The 5,536-nt window shown below is 46.6% G+C and overlaps 1 non-coding gene across 1 annotated transcript; it reads left to right on the plus strand.

Moving 5' to 3' along the window:
• The first annotated feature begins 4,936 nt into the window (after window positions 1-4,936).
• Window positions 4,937-5,043, plus strand: LOC129398962 (U6 spliceosomal RNA). The gene has a single exon (XR_008626821.1). It is a non-coding gene; the product is annotated as a U6 spliceosomal RNA (small nuclear RNA).
• The last annotated feature ends 493 nt before the right edge of the window (window positions 5,044-5,536 follow it).

Below are 5,536 nucleotides of genomic sequence, written 5' to 3' on the forward strand. Positions count from 1 at the left end.
GCATCTAGGAGCTTTCCCATCTCTCTTGGGCTTCCTTAACCAGACTCTTGTCTAATCTGTGCCTTTGATCCAGATAGTACACTCACTTTTAAAGGTAGAGAAAGACGTTATGAACAGGACGGAAAAGAAGGATGTTGACTAGCGCTTTTTGAAGATGGGGCATCAGAAAATTCTATGGTATGGACTCACAGTTTGGACTCAGGGAAATGGCTGAGTGGTGGTGGAGCAAGGGCTTTGCATGAGGGAGGTTCCATCCCAAGTAACCATCTGGTCTGTTAGCACTTTTAGGAATGACTCTGAGCAATGTGCTAGGAGTAGGCCCTGAGCACTGCTGTGTGCCTCCACTCCATCCATTCCCCCACCCCCCCCAAAAAAAAAACCAATTATAGAGCATTGGTTAGGGTAATCAAGTTAGAATAACCCAGTGCTTTTATGAATCATGTCTCCTTGACTTTGAAATACATGTCAATCAAGGCATTGAGTTTCCTCATGTGTAAAATAATGATAATAATTGTTTAACAAGATGAGTTAATATGTAGAGCTCTCAGAGTGCCACTGGGCTAAGAGGTCCTGCTGAATATGTGCTTTCTCTCATTGTTATTGTCCTGAGCACATGGAAAGGGGTGATTAGGAACTAATGCTGGCACATTTTAAGCTTAATAATGACAATAGAAAACCCAAATGGAAACTTCTAGAAGGCTCTTGACAATGTATACTGATACTTGAGTAAGAAGAAATGGCTGAGGTATAGTTAGATATGGAGAAGTCTGTAGGAATGAAAGAGAGCACTTGAAATGGTTGACCTTTGCAAGGGAAGAATGTCTCAAAAGCATTTCCTAGTTCTAAGAAATAAGCACTGGAGTATTCTAAGCGAGTGGGCAGGAAGAAGAAAAGAGATTTTAAAAAAAGAGAGAGAGAAATGAAAAGAAAAAAAAAAGCAAAGGAGCTGACTCTTGTGAAACAGATTTAGGAGCCAGGAACCATTAAAATGACAAAACGCCTTTGAACTTTGCAAAGAGATTCCAGGAGACTTTAGAGGCTCACCTTGAGGCAGTGGCATGGAAAAAAGAACTTTCAAAGAAATTAGAGGAAAACAAAAGAGAGAGAAGAAAACTGGAGGAAGGTCTGGAGAGATAGTAAAGGGGTATGACTTTTGCATAAAATGCATGAGGCTGGCTCCTTAAATCCCCAGCACCTCCAGGAGGGACCCCTGAGCACCTCTGGATGTGGCCCCAACACTAAAAAATAAATTAAAAGAGAGAAGGAGGAGGAGGAACTGTGGTATACACACACACACACACACACACACACACACACACACACACACACATTGATATTCTTTTCAAAGTGGTATTCTTTGCAAAGCTGGTTACAAGGACTTTACTATTATGGCCTAACTGTGAATTCGTTAGTTTTGAAATCAAAGGCTAAAATAAAATAAGAGAACCAATACTTGACCCCTTCCCAGTAGCACTGCAATTACAAGTGTCCTCCTTCCCTTTTCTTTCCAGCATGCAGCCAGTGACCCCAAGTACCACTCAGCCCAACAGCGCTGATCCCTGAGCCCAAGCATTGAATCCTTCAGCCCGCCTGTCCTAAGATCATGCGTGAGGTTGAGGGTTTGGTCCCCACCACAAAGTCCCCCATTAAAGCGCTGAGCTCTACATATTTGATCTCTGCCCCTCAACCCTGGCAGCGGTAAGCCACAACCACCTCCAGGGAAGGAGGGTACATGAATAGGCCCCATGAAAATAAGGGAAGGGAATTCTAGAAAGAAGGCCCATCAGAATAAGATGGGGACCGAGCAATGTTCGCCAGAGGGGAATTCAGCCCTTGGTTATTAGCGTCCACACATATTCATATTCATTCACCTTGCGTTCTTCAGGGAAATCCTCAGATTTCTTTCAAGTCTCTTGATACCCAGTCCCAGGACAACAGAAATTCGAGTTCGAAGCCATTGAAATTGGTTGAGTCTTCAGCTAGAGGAGAGGGCTATGGATTGCAAGATTGGGTTGAGAGACAGCGGTAGGAAATGAGGGTGTGGGAGGAGGGTGTCTATCCCCAGACCTCACAGGCAATTTCTCCACACCGGGATGAAGCAACAGGCACCCAGGGGCCCAGAGATGACCCGGCTCCATGGCCTAAAGTCCAGCCTAATCCAAGAGCCCTTTGATATTTGCACAGCAGAAGCTGTGGCCCCTGCTGCCCTCAGGAACCTGTCAATGGGCAGGAGTGGGTGGGGGGACATGGGCAGACCCCAGGCCCACACCGGCTCCCCACACGACCTTACAGCATAATAATGGGGAGTCCGTCTTTACAAGACAGGCACTTTAGGACCCTCTTCTTCAGCAAACATAAGGACACAGTTAAGGACTTGAAAGAGATCCACCAGAAACTTCAGAGCTGTTCCTTGGATGTTACTGTCACTGTCACTGTCATCCCATTGCTCATCGATTTGCTTGAGCGGGCACCAGTAGCGTCTCCATTTTGAGACTTGTTGTTACTGTTTTGGGCATATTGAATACGCCACGGGGAGCTTGTCAGGTTCTGCTGTGCGGGTGGGATACTCTCGGTAGCTTGCCGGGCTCTCCGAGAGGGACAGAGGAATCAAACCCAGGTTGGCCGCATGCAAGGCAAACACCCTACCCACTGTACTATCGCTCCAATACTAATCAATCCCCACCTCTGTCAGAAAACTCCAGACTAAGTAGTTCTTAGGAATATACATATAAAAAGCCTGTCCTGAAGGCCATTTCAAGGCTTCTCTTGTCTTTGGAGAAGCCCTCTCTCTCTCTCTCTCTCTCTCTCTCTCTCTCTCTCTCTCTCTCTCTCTCTCCCCCCCCTCCCCTTCTAATCTCCAAATAAAATGTTTTACCTCACTGCTTGTCTACCCCTGAAATTCTTCTCTGTGAGGTGAGACAAGAAGCCCCAAACCCTGGGTAAGGCCTGGGACTGGCCTCTCCTTTCCTGTAAATAGCAAATCCTCCTCCAGCCTGAGTTTGTGGCTCCACGAGAAATCTGGTGGCAGGGATCAGCTCCCATGGCTGGAAGACCAAGCAGACTTCAGGTGGGGCTGGGGGTGCTCAGGCCCATGCCGAGCAGGGGCTCATCGCAGACTTTACCAGTCCTAGCCTTCCCAGCGGGACCCGGCTGGCGGAGGCTAATGGGGAGAAAGTGACCATCTTTCTCCTCCCTGCTTTAACATGTCAGCAGTGGGGTCCACTGACATTATTATCAAATCCTAAAGTGCTTGTTCTGGACTTCCTTTGTCTTCAGAAAACACTGGCAGGTTCACAGCATCTCGGACCTGTGAGTCTCCCTGGCTGAACACCCACTTCCCACAGGGCAGGGTTCACCTTAATCAACCTCCCACAATGGCCTAGACAAGGCATTAAGAAGAGTTACCATGGCAACACAAGCAAGATCGGGAGGTTGGGGGACTCAGGATGAACTGAGTTCTATCACCCCATTCTGAAATCTCCACCAGCCCCTCACACCCCTTTCAAGCAAACGGTGTGCCTAATTCTCCTGATATAGAATCTGGGGAGTTACCTCTGATTAGTGTTAAATAAATGTGGCTAAATTTTTCTGACTTGGCTCATTTGAGAGATCCCATGTTCTGTGACCCAAGCATAGCTCTGGCTCCGCTGTGTGGAAGGTAAAACTCTCCAGTAGAAAACTAAGCTGGGTCAGGACTCTGGAAGGAGGCAGGAATCTTCCTTTAGTTGACCCACAGAGAAAGGCAAATGTTATTTTGTTAACTGGCCTCCAAACGTTACCAAGAAACAGCCCACATCTCGAGATGGAAAACCACTACCAAGACCAAGTTGGAGTCAAAAAGAAAAAGAAAAATTGTACCCACTCACTCCTCTGTTTGTGCCTCCAACGCACCCTCATGACAACCCCTTCTCTCTCTTTTCTCACAAAGTCTTTTCCAATCTCCCTTGAACAATCTAAAGCTATCAAATAATTAATGCAGGAAACTGCCGATGCTTCAGGCCGGTGCTAGAGCAGAGCGCCTGGCCAGGTATCACGCCTCCAGAGAGAAATGACTGCCTTCCTCCACCCCGGCTTCTGCCCATGTGGGTGCCATATTCCATTTCCTCACCCCCAGTCTGTTCTGTCACAAGTGGGTGGGGAGTGGTCCAGGGCTCCTCCTTTGCCCTGTCTTTGATCAACACTAATGTAGCTCTACCAGCCTTATTTTTCTTCTTTTTAAATTTTTTTTTTATTGAATCACGGTGAGGTACAGTTACAAAGTTTTCATGTTTGAGTTTTAGTCATACAATCCCTCCACTTGTGCACATTTTGCACCACCAATGTCCTCAGTATCACACCCATTCTCAGCCCTCCCTCTGCCTCTATGGCAGACAATCTCTCCCATACTCTCTTTCGTATTGTTTGCTATGAATGGCATAAGATGTCGCACGGCTGCGAGAATTCTAAAATTTTAGATAATTAGGGTCTGGAGAAATCTCTGCAGCGAGCTACTGAGTTCAGAGATCCTTTTGTGTGTCTCTGGATCATGGCCATTTTGAAGCTTAAATAGCAACCAGAGGCAATTTGCAGACTTGATCTCCAGGGTCCCGTCGGGACAGGGCTGGGGGTGGGGGTTAAAGGAGAGGTTGAGAAGGACCAGCTCATCCCCTATCCCTTGAGGCTCAGACTTTGCTGTAACTGAACCCGCGTACCTGCACATCTCACTGGCTTCTAGTAATTGGTGGCTATCGGGGTTTGGGGGCAGCAGGTGGAGGGACGAAGCCTGCTCCTGTCTGAGGCACCCCATTGAAGTCAGCCTGCCTTAAAGCCCGAAAGCACCTTTGCAGCCTCATTTTTTTATTTATTGTTTCAGGACTCATGCTGCCCAGAGTGCAAACTGCAAAGCAGGGTAACAAGTCAATCCTTACACTCACTGGGTGTATAAGAGACTCTGCGTGTGCTCACTTCGGCAGCACATATACTAAAATTGAAACAATACAAAGAATATTAGCATGGGCCCTGCGCAAGGATGACATGCAAATTCGTGAAGCGTTCCATATTTTTTAAAGATCATAGCCCCACATCTCCTTAGCTTCCCCTCTCAAGCTAAGGAGAGCGCCTGATAGTAAAGCCTATAACAACATGAAGAAACAGCGAAAATCCCCACCACCAGGAGAGATGGAAGGGAGGATCTCAGTAACCTCAGCAGTGACTTCCCAGAAATACAACCTCCTCTCAGATAAAGAATTCAAAGAGGAAATCGTGAAGATAGTTGACGAACTCAAAGCAACTATGGAACGAACATCCAATAAATTAAGGGAGGATATGGATGCAGCATTGGAACAGTCCACCAAGATAATCCAGGAAGAAATGAGAGCAGAAATTTCAAGGCTACGAACAGAAGTGACACAATTAAAAGAATCAGTAGATGAAATAAAAAACTCGGTAGGAGCCCTCAATAGTAGAATGACTACAGCCGAAGACAGAATCAGTGAGCTTGAAGAGGAACTGCAGAAAGCATATAGGCAACAACAAATAATGGGAAAAGACCTCAAAA

This window comes from Sorex araneus, chromosome 9, assembly GCF_027595985.1.
Source record: "Sorex araneus isolate mSorAra2 chromosome 9, mSorAra2.pri, whole genome shotgun sequence".
In the NCBI taxonomy this organism is placed as follows: Eukaryota; Metazoa; Chordata; class Mammalia; order Eulipotyphla; family Soricidae; genus Sorex; species Sorex araneus.